Source organism: Hemitrygon akajei, chromosome 11 (genome assembly GCF_048418815.1).
Source record: "Hemitrygon akajei chromosome 11, sHemAka1.3, whole genome shotgun sequence".
Classification (NCBI taxonomy): domain Eukaryota; kingdom Metazoa; phylum Chordata; class Chondrichthyes; order Myliobatiformes; family Dasyatidae; genus Hemitrygon; species Hemitrygon akajei.
The window spans coordinates 111310296-111330171 of NC_133134.1; positions in this window are offsets into that span (position 1 = coordinate 111310296).

The following is a 19876-nucleotide window of genomic DNA, read 5'->3' on the forward strand; positions in this document are numbered from 1 at the left end:
CAGTGACTGACCAGTCCCCACCAGTACAATCCCCCAGTGTTATACAGTGACTGACCAGTCCCCACCAGTACTGTCCCGTGTTATACAGTAACTGACCTGTCCCCACCAGTACAGTCCCCCTGTATTATACAGTGACTGACCAGACCACACAGGTACTGTCCGTGTTATACAGTAAGTGACCTGTCCCCACCAGTACTGTCCCGTGTTATACAGTGACTGACCTGTCCCCACCAGTACTGTCCCGTGTTATACATTGACTGACCAGTCCACACCAGTACTGTCCCGTGTTATACAGTGACTGACCAGTCCGCACCAGTACTGTTCTGTGTTATACAGTGACTGACCAGTCCCCAACAGTACTGTCCGTGTTATACAGCGACTGACCTGTCCCCACCAGTACTGTCCCGTGTTATACAGTGACTGACCTGTCCCCACCAGTACTGTCCCGTGTTATACAGTGACTGACCAGTCCCCACCAGTACTGTCCCGTGTTATACAGTAACTGACCTGTCCCCACCAGTACTGTCCGGTGTTATACAGTGACTGACCTGTCCCCACCAGTACTGTCCCGTGTTATACATTGACTGACCAGTCCACACCAGTACTGTCCCGTGTTATACAGTGACTGACCAGTCCCCACCAGTACTGTTCCGTGTTATACAGTGACTGACCAGTCCCCAACAGTACTGTCCGTGTTATACAGTGACTGACCTGTCCCCACCAGTACTGTCCCGTGTTATACAGTGACTGACCTGTCCCCACCAGTACTGTCCCGTGTTATACAGTGACTGACCAGTCCCCACAAATACTGTCCCGTGTTATACAGTGACTGACCTGTCCCCACCAGTACTGTCCCTTGTTATACAGTGACTGACCTGTCCCCAACAGTACAGTCCCCCTGTATTATACAGTGACTGACCAGTCCCCACCAGTACTGTCCCGTGTTAGACAGTGACTGACCTGTCCCCAACAGTACAGTCCCCCAGTATTATACAGTGACTGACCAGTCCCCACCAGTACTGTCCTGTGTTATACAGTAACTGACCTGTCCCCAAAAGTACTGTCCCGTGTTATACAGTGACTGACCTGTCCCCACCAGTACTGTCCCGTGTTATACATTGACTGACCAGTCCACACCAGTACTGTCCCGTGTTATACAGTGACTGACCTGTCCCCACCAGTACTGTCCCGTGTTATACAGTGACTGACCAGTCCCCACAAGTACTGTCCCGTGTTATACAGTGACTGACCTGTCCCCACCAGTACTGTCCCATGTTATACAGTGACTGACCTGTCCCCAACAGTACAGTCCCCCAGTATTATACAGTGACTGACCAGTCCCCACCAGTACTGTCCCGTGTTAGACAGTGACTGACCTGTCCCCACCAGTACATTCGCCTTTGTTATACAGTGACTGACCTGTCCCCACCTGTACAGACCCCCCGTGTTATACAGTGACTGTCCTGTCCCCGCCTGTACAGTCCCCCAGTGTTATACAGTTACTGACCAGTCCCCACCAGTACTGTCTGTGTTATACAGTAACTGATCTGTCTCCAACAGTTCAGACCCCAGTGTTATACATTGACTGACCTGACCCACCAGTTCAGTCTCCCAATGTTAAACTCTGACTGACCTGTCCGCACCAGTACTGTCCCCCAGATTTATAGGGTGACAGACCTGTCCTCACCAGTACAGTCACATAGTGTTATACAGTGACTGACCTGTCCCCAACAGTACAGTCCCCCAGTGTTATACAGTGACTGACCTGACCCACCAGTTCAGTCCCCCAATGTTAAACTCTGACTGACCTGTCCGCACCAGTACATTCCCCCAGATTTATAGGGTGACAGACCTGTCCTCACCAGTACAGTCACATAGTGTTATACAGTGACTGACCTGTCCCCACCAGTATTGTACCCCAGTGTTATACAGTGACTGACCTGTCCCCACCAGTACTGTCCCGTGTTATACAGTGACTGACCTGTCCCCAACAGTACAGTCCCCCTGTGTTATACAGTGACCGACCAGTCCCCACCAGTACTGTCCCGTGTTATACAGTGACTGACCAGTCCCCACCAGTACTGTTCCGTGTTATACAGTGACTGACCAGTCCCCAACAGTACTGTCCGTGTTATACAGTGACTCACCTGTCCCCACCAGTACTGTCCCGTGTTATACAGTGACTGACCTGTCCCCACCAGTACTGTCCCATGTTATACAGTGACTGACCAGTCCCCACAAGTACTGTCCCGTGTTATACAGTGACTGACCTGTCCCCACCAGTACTGTCCCATGTTATACAGTGACTGACATGTCCCCAACAGTACAGTCCCCCAGTATTATACAGTGACTGACCAGTCCCCACCAGTACTGTCCCGTGTTAGACCGTGACTGACCTGTCCCCACCAGTACATTCGCCTTTGTTATACAGTGACTGTCCTGTTCCCTCCTGTACAGTCCCCCAGTGTTATACAGTTACTGACGAGTCCCCACCAGTACTGTCTGTGTTATACAGTAACTGATCTGTCCCCAACAGTTCAGACCCCAGTGTTATACATTGACTGACCTGACCCACCAGTTCAGTCTCCCAATGTTAAACTCTGACTGACCTGTCCGCACCAGTACTGTCCCCCAGATTTATAGGGTGACAGACCTGTCCTGACCAGTACAGTCACATAGTGTTATACAGTGACTGACCTGTCCCCAACAGTACAGTCCCCCAGTGTTATACAGTGACTGACCTGACCCACCAGTTCAGTCCCCCAATGTTAAACTCTGACTGAGCTGTCCGCACCAGTACTGTCCCCCAGATTTATACGGTGACAGACCTGTCCTCACCAGTACAGTCACATAGTGTTATACAGTGACTGACCTGTCCCCACCAGTATTGTACCCCAGTGTTATACAGTGACTGACCTGTCCCCACCAGTACTGTCCCGTGTTATACAGTGACTGACCTGTCCCCAACAGTACAGTCCCCCTGTGTTATACAGTGACCGACCAGTCCCCACCAGTACTGTCCCGTGTTAAACAGTGACTGCCTAGTCCACACCAGTACTGTCCCGTGGTGTACAGTGACTGAACTGTCCCCAACACTACAGTCCCGCAGTGTTGTACAGTGACTGTCCTGTCCTCAAGAGTACTTTCCCCCGGGTTATTCAGTGACTGTCCTGTCCTCACCAGTAGTCCCCCAGTGTGATACAGTGACTGACCTGTCCCCAACAGTACAGTCACATAGTATTATACAGTGACTTACCTGTCCCCACCAGTAGTCCCCCAGTGTAATACAGTGACTGACCTGTCCCCACCAGTACAGTCCCCCAGTGTTATACAGTGACTGACCTGTCCCCACCAGTACAGTCCCCCTGTGTTATACAGTAGCTTACCTGTCCCCACCAGTACTGTCCCGTATTATCCAGGTACTGACCTGTCCCCAACAGTATAGTCCACCAGTGTTATACAGTTACTGACCAGTCCCCACCAGTACTGTCCCGTGTTATACAGTAACTGACCTGTCCCCAACAGTGCTGTCCCATGTTATACAGTGACGGACCAGTCCCCAACAGTACTGTCCCGTGTTATACAGTAACTGACCTGTCCCCACCAGTACAGTCCCCCAGTATTATACAGTGACTGACCAGTCCACACCAGTACTGTCCGTGTTATACAGTAACTGACCTGTCCCCACCAGTACTGTCCCGTGATATACAGTGACTGACCTGTCCCCACCAGTACTGTCCCGTGTTATACTTTGACTGACCTGTCCCCAACAGTACAGTCCCCCAGTGTTAAACAGTGACTGACCAGTCCCCACCAGTACTTTTCCGTGTTATACAGTGACTGACCAGTCCCAACCAGTACTGTCCCGTGTTACACAGTGACTGACCAGTCCCCACCAGTACTGTCCGGTGTTATACAGTGACTGACCTGCCCCCAACAGTACAGTCCCCCGTGTTATAAAGTGACTGTCCTGTCCACAAAAGTACTTTCCCCTGGGTTATTCAGTGACTGACCTGGCCCCACCAGTACTGTCCCGTGTTATACAGTGACTGACCAGTCCCCACCAGTAGTGTCCCGTGTTATACAGTGACTGACCTGTCCCCAACAGTACAGTCCCCCAGGTTTATAAAGTGACAGTCCTGTCCGCAACAGAACTTTCCCCCGGGTTATTCAGAGACTGACCTGTCCTCACCAGTAGTCCCCCAGTGTTATTCAGTGACTGACCTGTCCGCATCAGTAGTCCCCCACTGTTATACAGTGACTGACCTGTCCCCAACAGTACAGTCCCCAATTATTATACAGTGACTGACCAGTCCCCACCAGTACTGTCCCGTGTTATACAGTGACTGACCAGTCCCAACCAGTACTGTCCCGTGTTATACAGTGACAGACCTGTCCCCACCAGTACTGTCCCGTGTTGTACAGTGACTGACCTGTCCCGAACAGTACAGTCCCGTGTTATACAGTGACTGACCTGTCCCCAACAGTACAGTCCCCAAGTATTATACACTGACTGACCAGTCCCCACCAGTACTGTCCCGTGTTATACCGTGACTGACCAGTCCCCACCGGTACAGTCCCCCAGTGTTATACAGTGACTGACCTGTCCCGACCAGTACAGTCCCCCTGTGTTATACATTGACTGACCTGTCCACACCAGTACAGTCCCCCTGTGTTATACAGTAGCTTACCTGTCCCCACCAGTAATGTCCCGTATTATCCAGGTACTGACCTGTCCCCAACAGTATAGTCCCCCAGTGTTAAACAGTGACTGACCGGTCCCCAACAGTACAGTCCCCCAGTATTATGCAGTGACTGACCAGTCCCCACCAGTACTGTCCCGTGTTATACAGTGACTGACCTGTCCCCACCAGTACTGTCCCATGTTATACAGTGACTGACCTGTCCCCAACAGTACAGTCCCCCAGTATTATACAGTGACTGACCAGTCCCCACCAGTACTGTCCCGTGTTAGACAGTGACTGACCTGTCCCCACCAGTACATTCGCCTTTGTTATACAGTGACTGACCTGTCCCCACCTGTACAGACCCCCCGTGTTATACAGTGACTGTCCTGTCCCCGCCTGTACAGTCCCCCAGTGTTATACAGTTACTGACCAGTCCCCACCAGTACTGTCTGTGTTATACAGTAACTGATCTGTCTCCAACAGTTCAGACCCCAGTGTTATACATTGACTGACCTGACCCACCAGTTCAGTCTCCCAATGTTAAACTCTGACTGACCTGTCCGCACCAGTACTGTCCCCCAGATTTATAGGGTGACAGACCTGTCCTCACCAGTACAGTCACATAGTGTTATACAGTGACTGACCTGTCCCCAACAGTACAGTCCCCCAGTGTTATACAGTGACTGACCTGACCCACCAGTTCAGTCCCCCAATGTTAAACTCTGACTGACCTGTCCGCACCAGTACTGTCCCCCAGATTTATAGGGTGACAGACCTGTCCTCACCAGTACAGTCAGATAGTGTTATACAGTGACTGACCTGTCCCCACCAGTATTGTACCCCAGTGTTATACAGTGACTGACCTGTCCCCACCAGTACTGTCCCGTGTTATACAGTGACTGACCTGTCCCCAACAGTACAGTCCCCCTGTGTTATACAGTGACCGACCAGTCCCCACCAGTACTGTCCCGTGTTATACAGTGACTGACCAGTCCCCACCAGTACTGTCCCGTGTTATACAGTGACTGACCAGTCCCCAACAGTACAGTCCCCCAGTGTTATACAGTGACTGACCAGTCCCCACCAGTACTGTTCCGTGTTATACAGTGACTGACCAGTCCCCAACAGTACTGTCCGTGTTATACAGTGACTCACCTGTCCCCACCAGTACTGTCCCGTGTTATACAGTGACTGACCTGTCCCCACCAGTACTGTCCCATGTTATACAGTGACTGACCAGTCCCCACAAGTACTGTCCCGTGTTATACAGTGACTGACCTGTCCCCACCAGTACTGTCCCATGTTATACAGTGACTGACATGTCCCCAACAGTACAGTCCCCCAGTATTATACAGTGACTGACCAGTCCCCACCAGTACTGTCCCGTGTTAGACCGTGACTGACCTGTCCCCACCAGTACATTCGCCTTTGTTATACAGTGACTGTCCTGTTCCCTCCTGTACAGTCCCCCAGTGTTATACAGTTACTGACCAGTCCCCACCAGTACTGTCTGTGTTATACAGTAACTGATCTGTCCCCAACAGTTCAGACCCCAGTGTTATACATTGACTGACCTGACCCACCAGTTCAGTCTCCCAATGTTAAACTCTGACTGACCTGTCCGCACCAGTACTGTCCCCCAGATTTATAGGGTGACAGACCTGTCCTCACCAGTACAGTCACATAGTGTTATACAGTGACTGACCTGTCCCCAAAAGTACAGTCCCCCAGTGTTATACAGTGACTGACCTGACCCACCAGTTCAGTCCCCCAATGTTAAACTCTGACTGACCTGTCCGCACCAGTACTGTCCCCCAGATTTATAGGGTGACAGACCTGTCCTCACCAGTACAGTCACATAGTGTTATACAGTGACTGACCTGTCCCCACCAGTATTGTACCCCAGTGTTATACAGTGACTGACCTGTCCCCACCAGTACTGTCCCGTGTTATACAGTGACTGACCTGTCCCCAACAGTACAGTCCCCCTGTGTTATACAGTGACCGACCAGTCCCCACCAGTACTGTCCCGTGTTATACAGTGACTGACCAGTCCCCACCAGTACTGTTCCGTGTTATACAGTGACTGACCAGTCCCCAACAGTACTGTCCGTGTTATACAGTGACTCACCTGTCCCCACCAGTACTGTCCCGTGTTATACAGTGACTGACCTGTCCCCACCAGTACTGTCCCATGTTATACAGTGACTGACCAGTCCCCACAAGTACTGTCCCATGTTATACAGTGACTGACCTGTCCCCACCAGTACTGTCCCATGTTATACAGTGACTGACATGTCCCCAACAGTACAGTCCCCCAGTATTATACAGTGACTGACCAGTCCCCACCAGTACTGTCCCGTGTTAGACCGTGACTGACCTGTCCCCACCAGTACATTCGCCTTTGTTATACAGTGACTGTCCTGTTCCCTCCTGTACAGTCCCCCAGTGTTATACAGTTACTGACCAGTCCCCACCAGTACTGTCTGTGTTATACAGTAACTGATCTGTCCCCAACAGTTCAGACCCCAGTGTTATACATTGACTGACCTGACCCACCAGTTCAGTCTCCCAATGTTAAACTCTGACTGACCTGTCCGCACCAGTACTGTCCCCCAGATTTATAGGGTGACAGACCTGTCCTGACCAGTACAGTCACATAGTGTTATACAGTGACTGACCTGTCCCCAACAGTACAGTCCCCCAGTGTTATACAGTGACTGACCTGACCCACCAGTTCAGTCCCCCAATGTTAAACTCTGACTGAGCTGTCCGCACCAGTACTGTCCCCCAGATTTATAGGGTGACAGACCTGTCCTGACCAGTACAGTCACATAGTGTTATACAGTGACTGACCTGTCCCCACCAGTACTGTCCCGTGTTATACAGTGACTGACCTGTCCCCAACAGTACAGTCCCCCTGTGTTATACAGTGACCGACCAGTCCCCACCAGTACTGTCCCGTGTTAAACAGTGACTGCCTAGTCCACACCAGTACTGTCCCGTGGTGTACAGTGACTGAACTGTCCCCAACACTACAGTCCCGCAGTGTTGTACAGTGACTGTCCTGTCCTCAAGAGTACTTTCCCCCGGGTTATTCAGTGACTGTCCTGTCCTCACCAGTAGTCCCCCAGTGTGATACAGTGACTGACATGTCCCCACCAGTAGTGTACCCCAGTGTTATACAGTGACTGACCTGTCCCCACCAGTACAGTCCCCCTGTGTTATACAGTAGCTTACCTGTCCCCACCAGTACTGTCCCGTATTATCCAGGTACTGACCTGTCCCCAACAGTATAGTCCACCAGTGTTATACAGTTACTGACCAGTCCCCACCAGTACTGTCCCGTGTTATACAGTAACTGACCTGTCCCCAACAGTGCTGTCCCATGTTATACAGTGACGGACCAGTCCCCAACAGTACTGTCCCGTGTTATACAGTAACTGACCTGTCCCCACCAGTACAGTCCCCCAGTATTATACAGTGACTGACCAGTCCACACCAGTACTGTCCGTGTTATACAGTAACTGACCTGTCCCCACCAGTACTGTCCCGTGATATACAGTGACTGACCTGTCCCCACCAGTACTGTCCCGTGTTATACTTTGACTGACCAGTCCCCACCAGTACTGTCCCGTGTTATACAGTGACTGACGAGTCCCCACCAGTACTGTCCTGTGTTATACAGTGACTGACCTGTCCCCAACAGTACAGTCCCCCAGTGTTAAACAGTGACTGACCAGTCCCCACCAGTACTTTTCCGTGTTATACAGTGACTGACCAGTCCCAACCAGTACTGTCCCGTGTTACACAGTGACTGACCAGTCCCCACCAGTACTGTCCGGTGTTATACAGTGACTGACCTGCCCCCAACAGTACAGTCCCCCGTGTTATAAAGTGACTGTCCTGTCCACAAAAGTACTTTCCCCTGGGTTATTCAGTGACTGACCTGGCCCCACCAGTACTGTCCCGTGTTATACAGTGACTGACCAGTCCCCACCAGTAGTGTCCCGTGTTATACAGTGACTGACCTGTCCCCAACAGTACAGTCCCCCAGGTTTATAAAGTGACAGTCCTGTCCGCAACAGAACTTTCCCCCGGGTTATTCAGAGACTGACCTGTCCTCACCAGTAGTCCCCCAGTGTTATTCAGTGACTGACCTGTCCGCATCAGTAGTCCCCCACTGTTATACAGTGACTGACCTGTCCCCAACAGTACAGTCCCCAATTATTATACAGTGACTGACCAGTCCCCACCAGTACTGTCCCGTGTTATACAGTGACTGACCAGTCCCAACCAGTACTGTCCCGTGTTATACAGTGACAGACCTGTCCCCACCAGTACTGTCCCGTGTTGTACAGTGACTGACCTGTCCCGAACAGTACAGTCCCGTGTTATACAGTGACTGACCTGTCCCCAACAGTACAGTCCCCAAGTATTATACACTGACTGACCAGTCCCCACCAGTACTGTCCCGTGTTATACAGTGACTGACCAGTCCCCACCGGTACAGTCCCCCAGTGTTATACAGTGACTGACCTGTCCCGACCAGTACAGTCCCCCTGTGTTATACATTGACTGACCTGTCCACACCAGTACAGTCCCCCTGTGTTATACAGTAGCTTACCTGTCCCCACCAGTAATGTCCCGTATTATCCAGGTACTGACCTGTCCCCAACAGTATAGTCCCCCAGTGTTAAACAGTGACTGACCGGTCCCCAACAGTACAGTCCCCCAGTATTATACAGTGACTGACCAGTCCCCACCAGTACTGTCCCGTGTTATACAGTGACTGACCTGTCCCCACCAGTACTGTCCCATGTTATACAGTGACTGACCTGTCCCCAACAGTACAGTCCCCCAGTATTATACAGTGACTGACCAGTCCCCACCAGTACTGTCCCGTGTTAGACAGTGACTGACCTGTCCCCACCAGTACATTCGCCTTTGTTATACAGTGACTGACCTGTCCCCACCTGTACAGACCCCCCGTGTTATACAGTGACTGTCCTGTCCCCGCCTGTACAGTCCCCCAGTGTTATACAGTTACTGACCAGTCCCCACCAGTACTGTCTGTGTTATACAGTAACTGATCTGTCTCCAACAGTTCAGACCCCAGTGTTATACATTGACTGACCTGACCCACCAGTTCAGTCTCCCAATGTTAAACTCTGACTGACCTGTCCGCACCAGTACTGTCCCCCAGATTTATAGGGTGACAGACCTGTCCTCACCAGTACAGTCACATAGTGTTATACAGTGACTGACCTGTCCCCAACAGTACAGTCCCCCAGTGTTATACAGTGACTGACCTGACCCACCAGTTCAGTCCCCCAATGTTAAACTCTGACTGACCTGTCCGCACCAGTACTGTCCCCCAGATTTATAGGGTGACAGACCTGTCCTCACCAGTACAGTCACATAGTGTTATACAGTGACTGACCTGTCCCCACCAGTATTGTACCCCAGTGTTATACAGTGACTGACCTGTCCCCACCAGTACTGTCCCGTGTTATACAGTGACTGACCTGTCCCCAACAGTACAGTCCCCCTGTGTTATACAGTGACCGACCAGTCCCCACCAGTACTGTCCCGTGTTATACAGTGACTGACCAGTCCCCACCAGTACTGTTCCGTGTTATACAGTGACTCACCTGTCCCCACCAGTACTGTCCCGTGTTATACAGTGACTGACCTGTCCCCACCAGTACTGTCCCATGTTATACAGTGACTGACCAGTCCCCACAAGTACTGTCCCGTGTTATACAGTGACTGACCTGTCCCCACCAGTACTGTCCCATGTTATACAGTGACTGACATGTCCCCAACAGTACAGTCCCCCAGTATTATACAGTGACTGACCAGTCCCCACCAGTACTGTCCCGTGTTAGACCGTGACTGACCTGTCCCCACCAGTACATTCGCCTTTGTTATACTGTGACTGTCCTGTTCCCTCCTGTACAGTCCCCCAGTGTTATACAGTTACTGACCAGTCCCCACCAGTACTGTCTGTGTTATACAGTAACTGATCTGTCCCCAACAGTTCAGACCCCAGTGTTATACATTGACTGACCTGACCCACCAGTTCAGACTCCCAATGTTAAACTCTGACTGACCTGTCCGCACCAGTACTGTCCCCCAGATTTATAGGGTGACAGACCTGTCCTGACCAGTACAGTCACATAGTGTTATACAGTGACTGACCTGTCCCCAACAGTACAGTCCCCCAGTGTTATACAGTGACTGACCTGACCCACCAGTTCAGTCCCCCAATGTTAAACTCTGACTGAGCTGTCCGCACCAGTACTGTCCCCCAGATTTATACGGTGACAGACCTGTCCTCACCAGTACAGTCACATAGTGTTATACAGTGACTGACCTGTCCCCACCAGTATTGTACCCCAGTGTTATACAGTGACTGACCTGTCCCCACCAGTACTGTCCCGTGTTATACAGTGACTGACCTGTCCCCAACAGTACAGTCCCCCTGTGTTATACAGTGACCGACCAGTCCCCACCAGTACTGTCCCGTGTTAAACAGTGACTGCCTAGTCCACACCAGTACTGTCCCGTGGTGTACAGTGACTGAACTGTCCCCAACACTACAGTCCCGCAGTGTTGTACAGTGACTGTCCTGTCCTCAAGAGTACTTTCCCCCGGGTTATTCAGTGACTGTCCTGTCCTCACCAGTAGTCCCCCAGTGTGATACAGTGACTGACATGTCCCCACCAGTAGTGTACCCCAGTGTTATACAGTGACTGACCTATCCCCAACAGTACAGTCACATAGTATTATACAGTGACTTACCTGTCCCCACCAGTAGTCCCCCAGTGTAATACAGTGACTGACCTGTCCCCACCAGTACAGTCCCCCAGTGTTATACAGTGACTGACCTGTCCCCACCAGTACAGTCCCCCTGTGTTATACAGTAGCTTACCTGTCCCCACCAGTACTGTCCCGTATTATCCAGGTACTGACCTGTCCCCAACAGTATAGTCCACCAGTGTTATACAGTTACTGACCAGTCCCCACCAGTACTGTCCCGTGTTATACAGTAACTGACCTGTCCCCAACAGTGCTGTCCCATGTTATACAGTGACGGACCAGTCCCCAACAGTACTGTCCCGTGTTATACAGTAACTGACCTGTCCCCACCAGTACAGTCCCCCAGTATTATACAGTGACTGACCAGTCCACACCAGTACTGTCCGTGTTATACAGTAACTGACCTGTCCCCACCAGTACTGTCCCGTGATATACAGTGACTGACCTGTCCCCACCAGTACTGTCCCGTGTTATACTTTGACTGACCAGTCCCCACCAGTACTGTCCCGTGTTATACAGTGACTGACGAGTCCCCACCAGTACTGTCCTGTGTTATACAGTGACTGACCTGTCCCCAACAGTACAGTCCCCCAGTGTTAAACAGTGACTGACCAGTCCCCACCAGTACTTTTCCGTGTTATACAGTGACTGACCAGTCCCAACCAGTACTGTCCCGTGTTACACAGTGACTGACCAGTCCCCACCAGTACTGTCCGGTGTTATACAGTGACTGACCTGCCCCCAACAGTACAGTCCCCCGTGTTATAAAGTGACTGTCCTGTCTACAAAAGTACTTTCCCCTGGGTTATTCAGTGACTGACCTGGCCCCACCAGTACTGTCCCGTGTTATACAGTGACTGACCAGTCCCCACCAGTAGTGTCCCGTGTTATACAGTGACTGACCTGTCCCCAACAGTACAGTCCCCCAGGTTTATAAAGTGACAGTCCTGTCCGCAACAGAACTTTCCCCCGGGTTATTCAGAGACTGACCTGTCCTCACCAGTAGTCCCCCAGTGTTATTCAGTGACTGACCTGTCCGCATCAGTAGTCCCCCACTGTTATACAGTGACTGACCTGTCCCCAACAGTACAGTCCCCAATTATTATACAGTGACTGACCAGTCCCCACCAGTACTGTCCCGTGTTATACAGTGACTGACCAGTCCCAACCAGTACTGTCCCGTGTTATACAGTGACAGACCTGTCCCCACCAGTACTGTCCCGTGTTGTACAGTGACTGACCTGTCCCGAACAGTACAGTCCCGTGTTATACAGTGACTGACCTGTCCCCAACAGTACAGTCCCCAAGTATTATACACTGACTGACCAGTCCCCACCAGTACTGTCCCGTGTTATACAGTGACTGACCAGTCCCCACCGGTACAGTCCCCCAGTGTTATACAGTGACTGACCTGTCCCGACCAGTACAGTCCCCCTGTGTTATACATTGACTGACCTGTCCACACCAGTACAGTCCCCCTGTGTTATACAGTAGCTTACCTGTCCCCACCAGTAATGTCCCGTATTATCCAGGTACTGACCTGTCCCCAACAGTATAGTCCCCCAGTGTTAAACAGTGACTGACCGGTCCCCAACAGTACAGTCCCCCAGTATTATACAGTGACTGACCAGTCCCCACCAGTACTGTCCCGTGTTATACAGTAACTGACCAGTCCCCACCAGTACAATCCCCCAGTGTTATACAGTGTCTGACCAGTCCCCACCAGTACTGTCCCGTGTTATACAGTAACTGACCTGCCCCACCAGTACAGTCCCCCAGTATTATACAGTGACTGACCAGTCCACACCAGTACTGTCCGTGTTATACAGTAACTGACCTGTCCCCACCAGTACTGTCCCGTGTTATATAGTGACTGACCTGTCCCCACCAGTACTGTCCCGTGTTCTACATTGACTGACCAGTCCCCACCAGTACTGTCCCGTGTTATACAGTGACTGACCAGTCCCCACCAGTACTGTCCCGTGTTATACAGTAACTGACCTGTCCCCAACAGTACAGTCCCCCAGTATTATACAGTGACTGACCAGTCCCCACCAGTACTGTCCCGTGTTATACAGTGACTGACCTGTCCCCACCAGTACAGTCCCCCTTTGTTATACAGTGACTGACCTGTCCCCACCGGTACAGACCCCCAGTGTTATTGAGTTACTGACCAGTCCCCACCAGTACTGTCCGTGTTATACAGTAACTGATCTGTCCCCAAAAGTTCAGACCACAGTGTTATACATTGACTGACCTGACCCACCAGTTCAGTCCCCCAATGTTAAACTCTGACTGACCTGTCCGCACCAGTACTGTCCCCCAGATTTATAGGGTGACAGACCTGTCCTCACCAGTACAGTCACATAGTGTTATACAGTGACTGACCTGTCCCCAACAGTACAGTCCCCCAGTGTTATACAGTGACTGACCTGACCCACCAGTTCAGTCCCCCAATGTTAAACTCTGACTGACCTGTCCGCAACAGTACTGTCCCCCAGATTTATAGGGTGACAGTCCTGTCCACACCAGTACAGTCACATAGTGTTATACAGTGACTGACCTGTCCCCACCAGTATGGTACCCCAGTGTTATACAGTGACTGAACTGTCCCCACCAGTACTGTCCCGTGTTGTACAGTGACTGACCTGTCCCCAACAGTACAGTCCCCCTGTGTTATACAGTGACTGCCCAGTCCACACCAGTACTGTCCCGTGGTATACAGTGACTGACCTGTCCCCACCTGTACAGACCCCCCGTGTTATACAGTGACTGTCCTGTTCCCGCCTGTACAGTCCCCCAGTGTTATACAGTTACTGACCAGTCCCCACCAGTACTGTCTGTGTTATACAGTAACTGATCTGTCCCCAACAGTTCAGACCCCAGTGTTATACATTGACTGACCTGACCCACCAGTTCAGTCTCCCAATGTTAAACTCTGACTGACCTGTCCGCACCAGTACTGTCCCCCAGATTTATAGGGTGACAGACCTGTCCTGACCAGTACAGTCACATAGTGTTATACAGTGACTGACCTGTCCCCAACAGTACAGTCCCCCAGTGTTATACAGTGACTGACCTGACCCACCAGTTCAGTCCCCCAATGTTAAACTCTGACTGAGCTGTCCGCACCAGTACTGTCCCCCAGATTTATACGGTGACAGACCTGTCCTCACCAGTACAGTCACATAGTGTTATACAGTGACTGACCTGTCCCCACCAGTATTGTACCCCAGTGTTATACAGTGACTGACCTGTCCCCACCAGTACTGTCCCGTGTTATACAGTGACTGACCTGTCCCCAACAGTACAGTCCCCCTGTGTTATACAGTGACCGACCAGTCCCCACCAGTACTGTCCCGTGTTAAACAGTGACTGCCTAGTCCACACCAGTACTGTCCCGTGGTGTACAGTGACTGAACTGTCCCCAACACTACAGTCCCGCAGTGTTGTACAGTGACTGTCCTGTCCTCAAGAGTACTTTCCCCCGGGTTATTCAGTGACTGTCCTGTCCTCACCAGTAGTCCCCCAGTGTGATACAGTGACTGACATGTCCCCACCAGTAGTGTACCCCAGTGTTATACAGTGACTGACCTGTCCCCAACAGTACAGTCACATAGTATTATACAGTGACTTACCTGTCCCCACCAGTAGTCCCCCAGTGTAATACAGTGACTGACCTGTCCCCACCAGTACAGTCCCCCAGTGTTATACAGTGACTGACCTGTCCCCACCAGTACAGTCCCCCTGTGTTATACAGTAGCTTACCTGTCCCCACCAGTACTGTCCCGTATTATCCAGGTACTGACCTGTCCCCAACAGTATAGTCCCCCAGTGTTATACAGTTACTGACCAGTCCCCACCAGTACTGTCCCGTGTTATACAGTAACTGACCTGTCCCCAACAGTGCTGTCCCATGTTATACAGTGACGGACCAGTCCCCAACAGTACTGTCCCGTGTTATACAGTAACTGACCTGTCCCCACCAGTAAAGTCGCACAGTATTATACAGTGACTGACCAGTCCACACCAGTACTGTCCGTGTTATACAGTAACTGACCTGTCCCCACCAGTACTGTCCCGTGATATACAGTGACTGACCTGTCCCCACCAGTACTGTCCCGTGTTATACTTTGACTGACCAGTCCCCACCAGTACTGTCCCGTGTTATACAGTGACTGACGAGTCCCCACCAGTACTGTCCTGTGTTATACAGTGACTGACCTGTCCCCAACAGTACAGTCCCCCAGTGTTAAACAGTGACTGACCAGTCCCCACCAGTACTTTTCCGTGTTATACAGTGACTGACCAGTCCCAACCAGTACTGTCCCGTGTTACACAGTGACTGACCAGTCCCCACCAGTACTGTCCGGTGTTATACAGTGACTGACCTGCCCCCAACAGTACAGTCCCCCGTGTTATAAAGTGACTGTCCTGTCCACAAACGTACTTTCCCCTGGGTTATTCAGTGACTGACCTTGCCCCACCAGTACTGTCCCGTGTTATACAGTGACTGACCAGTCCCCACCAGTAGTGTCCCGTGTTATACAGTGACTGACCTGTCCCCAACAGTACAGTCCCCCAGGTTTATAAAGTGACAGTCCTGTCCGCAACAGAACTTTCCCCCGGGTTATTCAGTGACTGACCAGTCCCAACCAGTACTGTCCCGTGTTATACAGTGACAGACCTGTCCCCACCAGTACTGTCCCGTGTTGTACAGTGACTGACCTGTCCCGAACAGTACAGTCCCGTGTTATACAGTGACTGACCTGTCCCCAACAGTACAGTCCCCAAGTATTATACACTGACTGACCAGTCCCCACCAGTACTGTCCCGTGTTATACAGTGACTGACCAGTCCCCACCGGTACAGTCCCCCAGTGTTATACAGTGACTGACCTGTCCCGACCAGTACAGTCCCCCTGTGTTATACATTGACTGACCTGTCCACACCAGTACAGTCCCCCTGTGTTATACAGTAGCTTACCTGTCCCCACCAGTAATGTCCCGTATTATCCAGGTACTGACCTGTCCCCAACAGTATAGTCCCCCAGTGTTAAACAGTGACTGACCGGTCCCCAACAGTACAGTCCCCCAGTATTATACAGTGACTGACCAGTCCCCACCAGTACTGTCCCGTGTTATACAGTAACTGACCAGTCCCCACCAGTACAATCCCCCAGTGTTATACAGTGTCTGACCAGTCCCCACCAGTACTGTCCCGTGTTATACAGTAACTGACCTGCCCCACCAGTACAGTCCCCCAGTATTATACAGTGACTGACCAGTCCACACCAGTACTGTCCGTGTTATACAGTAACTGACCTGTCCCCACCAGTACTGTCCCGTGTTATATAGTGACTGACCTGTCCCCACCAGTACTGTCCCGTGTTCTACATTGACTGACCAGTCCCCACCAGTACTGTCCCGTGTTATACAGTAACTGACCTGTCCCCAACAGTACAGTCCCCCAGTATTATACAGTGACTGACCAGTCCCCACCAGTACTGTCCCGTGTTATACAGTGACTGACCTGTCCCCACCAGTACAGTCCCCCTTTGTTATACAGTGACTGACCTGTCCCCACCGGTACAGACCCCCAGTGTTATTGAGTTACTGACCAGTCCCCACCAGTACTGTCCGTGTTATACAGTAACTGATCTGTCCCCAAAAGTTCAGACCACAGTGTTATACATTGACTGACCTGACCCACCAGTTCAGTCCCCCAATGTTAAACTCTGACTGACCTGTCCGCACCAGTACTGTCCCCCAGATTTATAGGGTGACAGACCTGTCCTCACCAGTACAGTCACATAGTGTTATACAGTGACTGACCTGTCCCCAACAGTACAGTCCCCCAGTGTTATACAGTGACTGACCTGACCCACCAGTTCAGTCCCCCAATGTTAAACTCTGACTGACCTGTCCGCAACAGTACTGTCCCCCAGATTTATAGGGTGACAGTCCTGTCCACACCAGTACAGTCACATAGTGTTATACAGTGACTGACCTGTCCCCACCAGTATTGTACCCCAGTGTTATACAGTGACTGACCTGTCCCCACCAGTATGGTACCCCAGTGTTATACAGTGACTGAACTGTCCCCACCAGTACTGTCCCGTGTTGTACAGTGACTGACCTGTCCCCAACAGTACAGTCCCCCTGTGTTATACAGTGACTGCCCAGTCCACACCAGTACTGTCCCGTGGTATACAGTGACTGACCTGTCCCCACCTGTACAGACCCCCCGTGTTATACAGTGACTGTCCTGTTCCCGCCTGTACAGTCCCCCAGTGTTATACAGTTACTGACCAGTCCCCACCAGTACTGTCTGTGTTATACAGTAACTGATCTGTCCCCAACAGTTCAGACCCCAGTGTTATACATTGACTGACCTGACCCACCAGTTCAGTCTCCCAATGTTAAACTCTGACTGACCTGTCCGCACCAGTACTGTCCCCCAGATTTATAGGGTGACAGACCTGTCCTGACCAGTACAGTCACATAGTGTTATACAGTGACTGACCTGTCCCCAACAGTACAGTCCCCCAGTGTTATACAGTGACTGACCTGACCCACCAGTTCAGTCCCCCAATGTTAAACTCTGACTGAGCTGTCCGCACCAGTACTGTCCCCCAGATTTATACGGTGACAGACCTGTCCTCACCAGTACAGTCACATAGTGTTATACAGTGACTGACCTGTCCCCACCAGTATTGTACCCCAGTGTTATACAGTGACTGACCTGTCCCCACCAGTACTGTCCCGTGTTATACAGTGACTGACCTGTCCCCAACAGTACAGTCCCCCTGTGTTATACAGTGACCGACCAGTCCCCACCAGTACTGTCCCGTGTTAAACAGTGACTGCCTAGTCCACACCAGTACTGTCCCGTGGTGTACAGTGACTGAACTGTCCCCAACACTACAGTCCCGCAGTGTTGTACAGTGACTGTCCTGTCCTCAAGAGTACTTTCCCCCGGGTTATTCAGTGACTGTCCTGTCCTCACCAGTAGTCCCCCAGTGTGATACAGTGACTGACATGTCCCCACCAGTAGTGTACCCCAGTGTTATACAGTGACTGACCTGTCCCCAACAGTACAGTCACATAGTATTATACAGTGACTTACCTGTCCCCACCAGTAGTCCCCCAGTGTAATACAGTGACTGACCTGTCCCCACCAGTACAGTCCCCCAGTGTTATACAGTGACTGACCTGTCCCCACCAGTACAGTCCCCCTGTGTTATACAGTAGCTTACCTGTCCCCACCAGTACTGTCCCGTATTATCCAGGTACTGACCTGTCCCCAACAGTATAGTCCCCCAGTGTTATACAGTTACTGACCAGTCCCCACCAGTACTGTCCCGTGTTATACAGTAACTGACCTGTCCCCAACAGTGCTGTCCCATGTTATACAGTGACGGACCAGTCCCCAACAGTACTGTCCCGTGTTATACAGTAACTGACCTGTCCCCACCAGTAAAGTCGCACAGTATTATACAGTGACTGACCAGTCCACACCAGTACTGTCCGTGTTATACAGTAACTGACCTGTCCCCACCAGTACTGTCCCGTGATATACAGTGACTGACCTGTCCCCACCAGTACTGTCCCGTGTTATACTTTGACTGACCAGTCCCCACCAGTACTGTCCCGTGTTATACAGTGACTGACGAGTCCCCACCAGTACTGTCCTGTGTTATACAGTGACTGACCTGTCCCCAACAGTACAGTCCCCCAGTGTTAAACAGTGACTGACCAGTCCCCACCAGTACTTTTCCGTGTTATACAGTGACTGACCAGTCCCAACCAGTACTGTCCCGTGTTACACAGTGACTGACCAGTCCCCACCAGTACTGTCCGGTATTATACAGTGACTGACCTGCCCCCAACAGTACAGTCCCCCGTGTTATAAAGTGACTGTCCTGTCCACAAAAGTACTTTCCCCTGGGTTATTCAGTGACTGACCTTGCCCCACCAGTACTGTCCCGTGTTATACAGTGACTGACCAGTCCCCACCAGTAGTGTCCCGTGTTATACAGTGACTGACCTGTCCCCAACAGTACAGTCCCCCAGGTTTATAAAGTGACAGTCCTGTCCGCAACAGAACTTTCCCCCGGGTTATTCAGTGACTGACCTGTCCTCACCAGTAGTCCCCCAGTGTTATACAGTGACTGACCTGTCCCCAACAGTACAGTCCCCCAGGTTTATAAAGTGACAGTCCTGTCCGCAACAGAACTTTCCCCCAGTGTTATTCAGTGACTGACCTGTCCGCATCAGTAGTCCCCCACTGTTATACAGTGACTGACCTGTCCCCAACAGTACAGTCCCCAATTATTATACAGTGACTGACCAGTCCCCACC